Genomic DNA, 14,619 nt, shown 5'->3' with positions numbered 1-14,619 from the left:
CACAGAGAAAACAGCAGTACTTTGTGTATCCAGTCTGCAGACCAAGCAAGAGAGCAACAACCTTCAAATCGCCACAAAGCTGCCACTGATGTTGGTCATAGTTTATGCACCTCAAAAGTTGTTTCATGTTGTCATAGGTTTCCCTCATATGGACTGCATGACCAACTGGAATTGATGGCAAAACATTGCCATTATGCAGTAAAACAGCTTTAAGACTCGTCTTCGATGAATCAATGAACAGTCTCCACTCATCTGGATCGTGAACGATGTTGAGGGCTGCCATCACACCATCGATGTTGTTGCAGGCTACAAGATCACCTTCCATGAAGAAGAATGGGACAAGATCCTTTTGACAGTCACGGAACATGGAAACGCTAAAATCACCTGCCAGGAGATTCCACTGCTGTAGTCTGGAGCCCAACAGCTCTGCCTTACTCTTGGGTAGTTCCAAATCCCTGACAAGGTCATTCAGTTCACCTTGTGTTATGAGGTGTGGTTCAGAGGAGGAGGATGGGAGAAAATGTGGGTCCTGTGACATTGATGGTTCAGGACCAGAAGTTTCATCCTCTTCCTCTTCCTCGTCTGACTCAAGTGAGAATGATTCTGGTGCATCAGGAACCAGCAGTCCTTCTCCGTGGGGTACTGGGCGTATAGCTGATGGAATGTTTGGATAATGCACAGTCCACTTTTTCTTCTTTGACACACCTTTCCCAACTGGAGGCACCATGCAGAAGTAACAATTGCTGGTATGATCTGTTGGTTCTCTCCAAAGCATTGGCACTGCAAAAGGCATAGATTTCCTTTTCCTGTTCAACCACTGGCAAAGATTTGTTGCACAAGTGTTGCAGCATATGTGTGGGGCCCACCTCTTATCCTGATCTCCAATTTTGCAGCCAAAATAAAGGTGATAGTCTTTCTTAACCATAGTGGTTATACTGCGCTTTTGTGATGCAAAAGTCACTTCACCACAAACATAGCAGAAGTTATCTGCACTGTTCACACAAGTACGAGGCATCTCTGCTCACTTTGGCTAAACAGAAATGTGTCCCTTTGCAAATTCAAACTCTGACAAATAAGAGAGCACGACAATGATTTCTAGAGCTGATATAGGGCAATTTGTTCAGCAGAGTGATGTAAGCTTTGTTTTGATTGCATCATCCATGACTTCTAGGAATAACATGATGCAATTGATATCATGTATGACGCAATACCAGCTTCAGATTGCATCATTCATTGTTTTGCCTAAAAAGCAAGTACTGTCCAAACCCAGTCATAGATTTATTCATAGATCCAGTCAAAGATGTATTTTAGTCATTTCTAGTTTAAATTGAGATCCCTTCCCTTTATAACTCACTTATCTCCACCATTCCCAAGTCAAGGGTCATATATATTGACTCAATAACATAGCTTGAAAACTAGAGCCAATCAACAATTTTAAGCATCATTTTCGTTCTCAGTGACCCAGAATTAGTAAAGTTTGACTACATTTATTTCAGAATCATTTTGGCTGTAGAGCAGTGTTATTAGTCCTCAGATTAAATTGTATTATATCCTTTCCATATTTCTAAACTCCCAATATTGTTGCTGTTTTATCCTTATTCTCATTCACATCTCCAAATTTAGTATTATCTGCAAATTGAAGTAATGTGTTAAACTTCAGTCTCTCTGATTAGCATGAGTTTAGGCGAATTTTTTCATAAAAAGGGGCCTAGAACTAGGATCTTAAATCCATATTAAGATCCTGAGCCAGTACTGGTGCCAGTGGCGCTATGGAGCTGGGCCCATCCTCAGAAGGGGCCCCAGCCTGCTCCACTTGCACTGCACCCTGAAACCCCGCCAGCCCGCTGGCTCACCCCCCACCCCTGCTCCCCACTCCTCTCAGCCTGCTGGCTGGCCAGATCTCAGTGCACCTCTGACTCTGTGCAGTTTCTCCTTCCCACCACCTGTGGGCCCCGTCTGTCTCCCCGGAGCTGTGACGACTGGGTCTGGTGCAGAAGCCAGTCTCAGCCAGTTGTGGGGAGGGGAGTAGTGGGGGGGCGCTTGGCTGGGCCCCTCCAGGCAAGTGGGTCCTGATGAGGGAGCCCGACTGGAGCAGGCACTGGCCTGGCTGATCTCGCCACTCCTGAGGAGTCGGAATGATTCCCTGCCCTGAGACCAGCCCTGGCTGCGCTGCTGCCTCAGCCCAGCAGACACAGTTGCCTCCCAGCAGAGCTGGTGAGTGCGGCCGGGAAGCAGGGCATGGGGAAGTGGGCCTCTGGGGGATTTGAGAGGGGTGCTAGGCTGTGAGGGAGTGGGGAAGATCTGTATGTGTTGGGGCACTAGGGAGTGGGGTTTCTGTGTGGGGTGCTGGGCAGTTGTGGTAGGGCTGTGGGCAGGAGGGCCCAGGGCAGGGGTGGTATGCAAGGCGATGTGCATTTATGGGTGGGTCTGCGGGGGGTGCTGGGCATAGCAGGTCTTGGGGGGCTCTGGCCATAGGGAGTTGGAGGCCCAGTGGGGGGGCTGGGTGGTGCAGTATGGGCCTGCCCCTGAGGGAAAGGGGCATGCTGGCAGCACAGGGCCAGTGGGCCACTGTGCATCTGGCAACTGCCAGTTTGTAAACAGTGCCCTAGCACTGGGCTGGGCGGGGCTGCTCATGTCCCATTGCCACTGGCCAGCCCCTCGCTCCAGGGACCGACTTCCCTGCACCCTGCTGCATTGCCCCCAGGGGGCCCACAAATATGTTTGGTGCTAGGCCCACAAAAGGTTAATCCTGCCCTGTTCTGAGCTACTGGGGCTCAGGCCACATATTTAAGGCTTCACTCCTGCAAACACAGTGTAACTTGATTTCTGTGTGACTATGCACAGTAGTAAAGTTAAGCGTGTACCTCAGTATTTGCAAGATTGGGAATTAAGTTCCTAAATGTCAGTTTAGAAGCCTAATTTTAGGCACCTATTTTTGAATCTTAAACTTTAATATACTCTAATGTTTTCACTGATTTTTCTTAGAGTATGTGATCTATCATTATCCACTTTTTTGTTTTATTAACTAATTAGTGTCGTGTTTATTGGTTTTTATTCACAATTATAACTTGCAGTTGGGTTTTCCATTCATCTCACTACGTGACATTATTATATACATAGCAAGCACAGGTTAGCGTAAAAGGAAACTGCCTAGTATATCAAAGAAAAATTACATTTATAATAAAGAACTGATAGTATTTTGATCTTTTCATCTTCAAGGTGCTTTAAAGTATGACCTAGCTGGTCAGTTAACTATTTTTCTTTAAATATAATAAGGCAGAAGATAAAATTAATATACTGTGCTAATCATATCATTAAACTTGTTTTAATCACACTAACAAAATAATGTTGAAGATTGGCTGTGGCAATCCATTTATGATATTGTAAAAGCAGAGTTACACAAACACTTCCAAAAGATTTCTGTAAATATTTGCTTGAATAAAAACTGAATTCTCTGTGCCTGTGTTCAGGCCCCTTTTGTGCTCCCTTCTGCAAATATTCTAGCGAATGAGTTTATTGGCAAGAATGTTCATATAAACAGTGAATTTTAAGTAAACATTATAGAATAGTAATGGAAAGCAAATTCGAACTCATAAAAGCAAGATTTGGCACTAAAAACAAATCAGGAAACAGAAAAGTGCCAATGTGACCTATATGTCCAATCAGACAACCAGCTCTGTTGGATTATAAATGCTTGCAACCAACTAATCACAAACTCTCTCTACCCCAAGAATTATTTGCAGAAATTGTTCAGCAACTAAATGAATACATTTTTTAAAAAATCATGGGCCATTCACAAACAGAAATAAGCTAAATAAGTCGCATGAAATGTTCACTGCAAATTATTTGCCCAGCTGTAGACACGAGATTTCTGTTGTCGTCCCATGTTTCTTGGCAAGGAGATGTTAAAAATGGTCCTTGTAGTCTATACTCTCCCAGACGGCATCCTCTTACAGGAAGGATCCCTTCGACTTTATTTGAACAATTGTTTTCTTATTACTAACTGCTTTCACGGTAGATTCTGTGCAAGGCGTTTAAAGATCAAAGTGTACCATCAGCAGCGTTTAAATCATTATGGACTAATTTGCGGATCTGCCCAGATTAAGGGGCAACACGCTAAGGGGATGCCCTGGAAGGAGCCTGGAGGGCCGCAGTTTTTCTCGTGGGTTCCCAGCTGCTCCTGGATGGGAGCAAACTACGTCGCGCCTAGACCCGGGTTATGGACCCTGACGCGGTATTTTAGTTACACTGCGGGCTGAGAGGGTTAAGGGTGGAGCCAAGGCTCTACCCATCCTCACAAACTCTTCTTCGGCAGTTGAGCCAGAGACAGGGGGCGACATTGCGGCTCTGCGCAGGAGGCTATTCCCCGCAAGCTGCGGTGCGGTTTAGCAGCCTAAGGGAGCGCCTCAAGTTAGTGTGCAGGGCACGCCGGTAGCTGGTCCTAAAATACTACCCCTGCATTGCATTACCCCAGCCCAAACCATCTCTGGGGGTAAATTGAACCTGTCATTTCAGAGCAGTGGAGTGGCACTAGGATGCCTGTGGCCCGTTGGTTGTGACAGCAACATTTTAAAATACCTTGTCTGTTGAAAGTCAGAATGCTACTGCAGCAGACAATATTTGTTCCCATTTCGCAGCTCGTGTTAGCATACACGCCCGGGTACGGCGGAGGAGTTTGTTGAGGCAGTATATCATTTTTAAATTTGCTGGCGTTTCTGAATTTCTTTGGAGATTTTACTTCTTCCGCATGCCTCTGAATTGATGCATGAACATAACCCATAAATCATGTAAGGTTTACGTATAAGAAAGAAACCCATGAAGATCAAATGGTGCAAAAATGCCTGTTCAGCTGCGGCATGAGTCACTCTTTCTTACTACACATCAAACATGAGCAGAAGCCATGTATCTGACCCCTTTGGCTATTGCAGGGCTTGTGTACACCAATTGCCAATAGCAGTGTTAGACCTTTGAAGTTATGTAAATCGGCTTTGCAGGCTCTGGTGAGTATTTGAATAGGTCTCCTCACTCCTGGCAGCGCTATGAACGCTTACATGCAATCAGATGCAATGAAGCCAACAAACTCACCACCCTTCACAGTTATCTAAAACGCTAGGTCCCTCCTCCTAGAGGCATATTTCAATGAGAGGCCAAGTGCAGAGGGGACTGATGAATGCATATGTTTAAAATTACATTTTAGACAGAAACGCAGATCAATCCGTTCGTTTTTAAATGAGGTTTTCAGTGCTCAGGAAACATCATTGGGAAACCTGGAATGTAACAGCAAGGATCAAAAGTGAATGGCTTATTTGATGTGAAAAGTGAGCTTGGGGAGGGTTGAAAGAGAAAGAGAGAAAGAGAGAGAGAGGCAGGCGTGCAAGGGCGCCGCAAACCCAGCGCTGCACGGAGGATGAATGCTGCCTTGCAAAGTGGCATAAAATGGCTCGAGCCATGTTCAGATAGTTAAGCAAAAATAGGGTTCAGGTAGGCGCGTTTCTGTGTTGGTTTAGCCTTTAATCTGGTGGAAATCTAGCTTCTTACGATAGCAACCGAGCCGCTCGTTACCAGTGGCAGGGATGTGAGTATAACTTGATCCCGCAAGTCAGCCGAATTTCTCCAGCGCTCGGGAGCTCTGATTGCTGCAGCTCCCCGGTGCCTCGCCTGGCTGTAGCTTTCAGTTGCTGTTTGTCCCTGTGCAAGCGGAGGGGGCTTTGTTTGTTTAGATTTTTAGTCTCTGACCATGCATACAAATATATGTGGCATTTGCATAAGGAAAAACGCCTAATTTTAGTTTATTGTGTAACTTTAAAATGTGTCATTAACGTCCCATGGTCTTTGTCCTTCAATTGCAGTTACTCTGACCCAAGAAAAGCGGAAGAGAGAAGATGACCTGAGCGTAGATATGTGCCTAGACCCAGTTACAGCTCCAGTTCTGTGAGGCGTGTGTTTGTGCGCAGAGGGAAGTGCCGGAGGGGAGTTACGTTGGCCGATTTATTAAATCTACAGCAGAATATCTGCACGAGCCTTGGGAGTGTTCACGGGGTTTGCCCAGATACAGCATATTAGGTGCGCATTGAAAACACTCGTTCAGATTTACTCGCTAAGTGATATGTCAGACACTAGAAATGCAAAATGAAAATGGAAAGTTATATTTGCATATAACTTAGACAGAGAGACAGACGTACTTCCAGGAAACGATCCAACAGGAGATAATTTATTTTCCTATGTTGTATTTGAAACCATTATGTTTTTGCTAAAGAAAAACAAAGTTCTCTCGCCCTGTATTAACCATCCTAGTTTAGCAAATAGCAAAAGTTTGATTATATTTTTAGGACCATTAAGCGTTCTATAGTAGCGTTTCTTTTTCCTGCTTTGACATACGTTTTGAATTAAACGTGTTGACAAGATTGTAATGAAAATACTGATTGATGTAAACATCACATGAAACAAATCCCCACCTGATTTTGTTTCTGGGACGATATATACATTTAAATGTATAACAGTCTCAACCATTGGAGAAAGTTGTATTTTCCAGAGAAAGTTACTTTAGGGACTCGGGCGCTCGCACACTACGTGATGGGGATCATATGCGAACCTAGCGAGATTCAGAGAAACATGGGGATTTGAAGTGGCACAAATCTGTAGCTTGGAGGGGTTCCCCAAGTTTTCAAAAACGGCATTAAAACAAATAACGTGATGAATTCAGCTTTTCCCTTCGGCCCTTCTCCCCCTTCCTTCCCCCGTATGTATTCAATTCTGTACTGAATGCGGTTCGAAGTCAGTCTATTGCCAGTTCATGGATGTATTAGAATAAAAAGAACAAGGAATGCCAAAATGCTGTGGTTTCCGTTTCTGTAAACTTCAGAAAGACGTGGGGTTTTATGTGTAGGTGGATAATGAAGAGTATAAAACGGTAGATAAAAATCGGCTTCTCGAGGATGTTTGTACTAATTTTTTATAGATTTCCATGATCCTTCTCATTTAGAAACACGCCCTTTCCCAGTAAGTTTACTCCTTAAAACAAACAACCCGCTTTTTGCATTTGTATTTTCTCCCATTTCTCCTGCTTTCTGAGTAGGTCAGAATAGCTGCGCCTGCAAATATCAATATTCCCGGTTCCAGGATCGCAGGAGACAGTGACAAACATCGGAACTGGAAATATCTGCAGCTTTTCTCGGCGGCATCTGATTTACAGCGCTTTATCACGGTTTAAATAATGCTTACCTGGCACTGAATCAACATTGCGTACCATTGGGAGGGGCAGTTGGGGGGGGGCATTGTCCCTGCCCATTTGTATAAAAAGATTTTGGTCTGAATGAATCCCACTGAAGCTTTAACCCCGGGATGGACAGAAGAGCGCATAGAAGTCTTTGTGAGGGCCCCTGGAGTCTTTGGACTCAGGCCATTTCTATGGGACAAATGTTAGAAGCCAGGGAGGTTTGGCTTCCTCCTTGGGTCGGTTTCACTCGGCATTACCCGGATGCTGATGCTGCGGCTAGCGGCTGCATCAGTCAGCGCCCCCCTGTACCTGTCTAAGTGGAAAAGCAAGTTCAAACCAGTACCGAATTACACAACAGCTGCTTCTCCTTAGCTTTCCAATATTGGTTGGCCTGGCCCAGTTCACCACCACTATCATCACCACCTCTCTTTGCCCTACACCAGCAGTAGCATCTCACAGACACAATCAATGCATTGTACCTTACCCGGGTCCCACTCGAGCTCCAGGCAGATTTTAAATACACTGAAAGCAGGCGGGCTGGGAGGGGGAGAGAAATACAATGCACATTAGCATGTGTGACCGGTTGTTCTCTCTAAATGTTAGGGCTGTACTCTTGCCACTTCCTTCCTTTCAACAGTTTAAAGCGCCAGCGTTTGAGGCTGCAAGAGGAGACTGAAAAGGGAAAACTAAAATTGAAGTCGCCGGCCATTTGCAGCTTCCTTTAGGGGGAAAGCATCGCTACATGAAACAAGACTCTCAGGCCTAGGGTGCAGTATGTACTGTTCACACTAAACATGAATTAAGTGTATCTTGGTGGTAGCAAGTACTGGGTATATGAAAGACACCTAATCAGGGCCTCTTCGTTCCATGTAATGCCCATATTTAATATCTGGAAGGGGGTGTTTTCGGAGCCTATGATCTTCCCGGAATTTCTTTCACATTGCCAGCGACAAGGACCTTCAAGCAATAGAAATGTGCACATATTCTAGAGTATAAAAAACGGTCGGAAAACCTTGTTTGAATGTTTGCAGTTGTGCACTTTTGTATTGTTAGCATGAGTTATAAACCAGCTTTAATGTTGTTAGCATAAGTTAGAAATCAACATTCGGAAATAGCGTCATAGGGTGAAATTCTGGCCCCCCAGGAAGATAATGGCAAAGCTCTCATTGACGTTAATGAAAGTCAGGGTAACACCCATAGTATTTGTTTACAAAGACATCATCGTTGTTTTTGCTTTTCTCCGTTTAACCTACGGCCAAATTCTGTGGCTTTTATTCAAGCAAACTGAGTGGGAGTTCGCCTGAGTGAAAATTAGGACCCCAGGATTTGGCCCCATTTCTATAAAGGGAACGTCAGGCATGAAACAGTGAACAGAGACGATACATCCCATTAGCAGGTGTTCTCAAGGTCTTGTAATTGTTATTTTGTTGTTGTTATTTAAATCACATAACATGTTTGTTCCTGTTTTAGCCATTCATAGTCACCTGAAGTGTCATTCTAAATATAGAGACATTAAAATTGGTAAGCAGCACATCCATTAGGCTTTTTCTTATAGCGAGATTGCAACTATTCGCCATTCACTCACTCTATTCAGAACTGTTACTTGCCCCACCTGCATATGCTCATATTCCATTGTCATGTGTATTTTTTATTTCCAGATGGTCACTTGCCTTTAAAAGTCAGATAGAGTTCTCATTTGATTAACAGAACGAAATAATTGGATACATATTAACTTCAGCTTGCCACGCAATAAAGAGAAATCAGAACTCGCTCATTAGCGCTGAAGATTTCCTGAGCGAACAATTCAATTAGAGTCATTTGTGCAGCTCTGATCTCACAAAAAGGTAAGCAAAAAATTCTCGCCCATCCCCCATGGTATTATATTGGCTAATGAATTTCTTATCCAGAGAGCCAATTATTTTGCAAATGAGCGTATTTTGGTAGCATATTAAGCATATCTCTATGACTCACTTCTGGAGCAGGTAGGGGTAGCTTCTTGATAACCAGCGAGAGGGATTAGTGCCCACCGTGTTGTCCAAAACTACTCCCCCGGGACCACGCTTTACAATGAAAAGCCGTTCAATTGACTGCGACACACCTTTACTAACGTATTTAGCAAAAAAACAAAAAAACAAAACAAAAAAAAACCCACATTCTAATTGCACCCCGCCGGTATTTAAAGCCAAGTTTTGACATCACATTGTGCCCCACCCAAGGGAGGAATACAAAAGATTCTTTCTGTGTCAACGTACATTGATGGGTATCAGTTATCTTTTCTGTCAGAAACTGTGCAAATGGTCAAGGATGGGTTTTTTGTTTGTTTGTGTTTCGGGAAGCTTGTAAACCATAACCTAGAAGAGAGGAATATAGTTATAGAGTTTAAAATATTATCCAGAAGGAGATGTATGTTGCTATGGGGAGGATGAAGCATAACTGTCCCACCCTTTCATCTGTACACAAATACGTCTCTTAAAGACACCAGCAAATATCGATTTGCGTTTCTTCAGAGTATTAGTGTCCCGATATGTTTTTATTCCCTTCATGCATAACCCTTAATTTCACCGGATGGTCTCAATTCGACGTAATAAACAGACAATCCGACAACTGTCAAGTCACAAATTAATATACTAGACTATGCTGATTTTTTTAAAAAACGTCAGAATATTTTAAATGGCTCCAATTCTCCCGATCACTTTAGAATCAAGAAACATAATGTATCTTTGAAAAGCAGAATGACAAATCTGACGAATATCACACTGCATATTTATGATCGTATTCTTAGCTCCTGTGTGTGTCTTCTGGGTTTGTGCGCGCGCGTGCCCTGTAGCACAGAAATCATAGAAATATAATTACAGAACTTGGAAAATACATTAGTTCCTGAAATAATACCAGCTGGTTCAAATAATCTGTTTTACTGTGTTGTGTGTGTATGACATCAAATCTACTCATGTTTACCATGCATAAAAAGATTGTAAACATTACAAATTATCTAGGAAAAGTATTTAGTTTAATTATACGAAACTAGAAATTGACACATACCACTCTCTTACAGTAGCAGGGCACAGTCATACATCTATAGATACACATACATATCTGAACGGAAAAAAATAAAGGAAGAGAAATCTAAGGGGCATTGAAAGAGTCTTGGCTCCAGTAATCAAGGAAACAGTTTAACCCTTTTCATCGTTACCAGATGAGACCAAATACTGTATGTTTAGTCCGTGCTTTTCAAATGCCACACACATATAGTACTAGTAAATTTCGACAGCCATTGCCAATACTTGAGTTGGTTTCCCTCAAGTGAAGCAATGCATCTTTAAAGGGAAATCTGCCACTGGCTAACCACAGTCAGAGATGTCTGCTGGGATAAACAACAATGTTAATTCCTTCAAGCTCCATCTGTGGAAATGATAAAGTGCAGCCATTATAGAAGACTGCAAGGTTAAATTAATTAGGTTCTTCCATTATGCTGCAGTCTTCTGAAGATGATTGCAATTTTCCTTTTAAATGCCATTATTCCTAGCTCTGTTTAGCAGCTGATGCAATTAAAGTGAACTTAATGTAAATTTAACAACACAAATAACACTTTCCTTTATGTATGTTTAAATAGTGCGTGTCAGAGATAAATCGCAAGCTCAGCTTTTTCTAATAAACAAATGATGTAACATTGTAAAAAAATATATCAAACAAACCAGTGAGTATTTGAATTCTTTTCTTCCGTGAGTTCTTGGATCAATACTTTTGTTTCATGTTTTCATGTTCTCAGTAACGTTAAGGGATCCAGTTACAAACTCTTGCCAGTAAGAAAGAAAATATGCCCCGCTGTGCACCCTCCTTAACACTTTTAAGACATCGTGTTTTCTTTTCATTTGGAATGACAATTTTGTTTGCTGTGTTTTTGCAAACCGGACTATAGATTATTAGTAGACACACTTAATTCCGCACAATAATGTATCCCGGCTGAACCCAAACGTGATATTGTGTGATATAGGCACACTCATTCCGGACATATAAAGTGCATGTGCATGGCTAAGATACATATGTTTCTATTGTATTCGTTATTTGTCCTTCACGGATACTTATTATTCACGTTGATTCTAAGAAATGGACGTTTTAGGCAAATTTTATTATTTAGCAATTTATTAGAACCAAATGCCAATTAAACAAACAAATTATGAGCAGGTAATCATTAAAACTATCAATCCTATTAAAATTCAGCACTAAAATCAAAATAATGTACTGTATTTTTCTCTAATTCCTTGCAGTCCTTCATGGATCATTATAGCATATATAATTAATGTAACCTTTTGCAACCTAATATTAAGTACATCCAGGACAAATCTTTAAGCAGATCACTAATGGTAAAACAACCTATGCTGCCTGTGAGTAAAAACTAATCTATTTGCATTGATATTTTTCAGGTTTCCCACCTCACTTCCTAGCTCTTGGATCTAAGGTTTATAGGCTTTGTAAAAAGTCTGATCGTTGAAATACTGCCTCATCTTACTTTTATAGGTCCCTGTGTATAATATTCTTTATTTAACCACCATACAAATAATATTGGGGCTTTATAGTTTTTGTTATGAATGTCGATGTGAATAAATTGAAAGGGATACAACAAGTAAAAGCCTAGGGTTATTATTTTGTGGAGGTGTTTTTAATTGTGATTTGAAATTCTTCAATGCTGTATGAGTGATACTTTGGAAAACTTTTCACAGTTTTATATTTCTGCTAACTACAAAAATAAGATTAATTCACAAGATGATATATCTCGAATAGATACTTCCTATATATCAAATGCAAAGTTACAATAGAGTGTAGGTGTTATTTCAGAGTACAGGAGGGTTTTACAGAAGGAGGCAAGGGTGGAGGAGGGAATAATTATCTTGACAAAAGTAGGCACTAGAAGAGATTGAGTCCAAGACAAATATGAATTGGAATCACCAGGACAAATGAACAGATGCCATTAGCTGTGATGAAATAGTTGACTATTTCAATGCACAGCCAAAAGGTCACCTATTCTTCCATAATTGTGTTATTTTACTAAGAGTTGTGTTTTGGGAGGAAAGGGAGAATTATTACAGTCAAAAAGCCCATGTCAGCAACTGACACAACCTAATATTAAATCCTTTAAGGATGACAAAACCTCCAAGCAAAAGTCACCGCCAACACTCTTTTGTGAGGACACTAGGAAGCCAAACAAAAACTCCCACTCCTGCCCCCGTTGAGGATTGTACTTTACTTTCAATTATGACACAAGGGCTTTCTCAAATCCTCAGCTGGCAGTTTTACTGAAGAATTAAAATTATGTAGGGGAGCCTGATGCTATAGAAGATAAAAGAAATTGTAAAGAGAGTGTCCCTCGATCTACAAACATTTTTCATTTAAAGCTTGTTGCAAGTACTGCAAAACAGTTTTGGCTGAAAGTGTTTGTTTTATTGAATGGTGAAAGATTTTTCTGGACTACTTTCTGGTTCCTGTTTTGCAGTTTGGGAATAAACCCAGACAGGATATTTAAATTTGCTCCAAACCTAATATAGATCATGGCAGAAGCAGGCACTTTCTCTAAACAAATATATATTTCTGTTCATATGTTCCGTCAATGTGGCCTAAGTTAGAGAGATCTGACTCAATCCTATGGCCGCAAAGTGCAAAACAGGAATAAGAGAACTGGAAATAATAAATTATTCCATAGAACCAAGAAACATGGTCTCTAGTGCTTAAATTGTTCATATTATTACCACTAGGATAATGTAGTAGCTTTATTTTTACATTTTTCTGATATATCTCTCTATATAGATATATCAGGAAAATGCAAATATAAAGATACTATATGATAAGAGTAACAAAATGGCAGATGAAATTCAATGTTGATAAGTGTAAAATAATGCATATAATCCCAAAGTAAGTAAATAAAAAAAAATCCCAACTATATATAGGATGGGGTCTAAATTAGCTGTCACCATTCAAGAAAGATCTTGGAGTCGTGGATAGTTCCATGAAAACACCTGCTCAATATGCAGTGGCAGTCAAAAATGCTAACAAAATGTTAGGAACCATTAGAAAAGGGATAGATAACAAATTGAAAATATAATGCCACTGTATATAAATCCATGGTATGCCCACACCTTGAATATTGAGCGCAGTTCTGGTTGCCCCATCTTCAATAATTGGAAAACGTACAGAGAAGGAAAACAAAAATGATTAGGTGTATGGAACAGCTTCCATATGAAGAAAGATTAAAAAAAAAACCCTCTGACTATTCAGGTTAGAGGGGATATGATAGAGATCTGTAAAAACATGAATGATGTGGAGAAAGCGAATAGGGAAGTGTAATTTACCTCTTCACATAACACAAGAACCACAGGTCACCCAATAAAATTAATAGGCAACATGCTTAAAACAAACTTAAGGAAGTATTTCTTCACACAATGCACAATTAACCTGTGAAACTCATTGCCAGGGGATGTTGTGAAGGCCAAATGTATAGGTGGGTTCAAAAAAAGAATTAGATAAGTCCATGAAGGATAGGTTCATCAGTGACTATTTGCCAAGATGATCAGAGATGCAACTTCATGGTTCATGTGTCCCTAAACCTCCAACTGCTAGAAGCTGGGACTGGACAACAAGGGACAGATCACTTGATAATTGCTCTGTTCTGTTCATTCCATCTGAAGCATCTGGCACTGGCCACTGTTGGAAGACAGGATACTGGACTACAGTCTACATGGATCATTGGTCTGACCTAGCATGGCCATTCTTATAGATAAAGGGATATATTAAAAATGTTCTTCTTTATGGTCAGGCTAATTGAGGCACCTGGTTCTACATATATTACACATACACACTTAAAAAAATAGGGTATATATAAAGCCAGACTGCTCAATGAATCTGACAAAGCAAAAATACATTTTTAATGTATCACTTAATATTTATACACATGGGATGGCGCGCAGTACATTATATCTTCTTTAGTAAGACGCTCTTAAAAACTGTTACACAAGTACTCTTATAAGCAATAAGAGGTAACTCTTAGCATTTTATGTTAACATTAATAGAACTATGCAGAATTATGTTTTTCCAGAGGATACGCTAAAAATAATAATTAAAACACACTCATTTTGAGGTTTTGGGGGGAAATGTTTCAAAGTATCCTGTCTGCCTATATTAGGAAAAACTGGTGTTTTTTTCAAAGAAATCCTTCAGCATACAAAACACATTCACCTTGTCTAATTCAATAGATGCAGAAAATGATTAGAGTGCATTTTAATATTTGCAGTGCATGTGACACAAGAAACCAAGCCTGAGAACATTTTCAGTGTTGATAGACGCAGCTTGGAAAAGCTTGTCAAATAAATCAAACAATTCTGGGGGCAAACCCATGTTGTTTCTAAACCAGAGTG

The sequence above is a fragment of the Malaclemys terrapin genome, chromosome 2, assembly GCF_027887155.1.
Source record: "Malaclemys terrapin pileata isolate rMalTer1 chromosome 2, rMalTer1.hap1, whole genome shotgun sequence".
Lineage (NCBI taxonomy): Eukaryota > Metazoa > Chordata > Testudines > Emydidae > Malaclemys > Malaclemys terrapin.
This window is presented reverse-complemented; position numbering follows the sequence as displayed.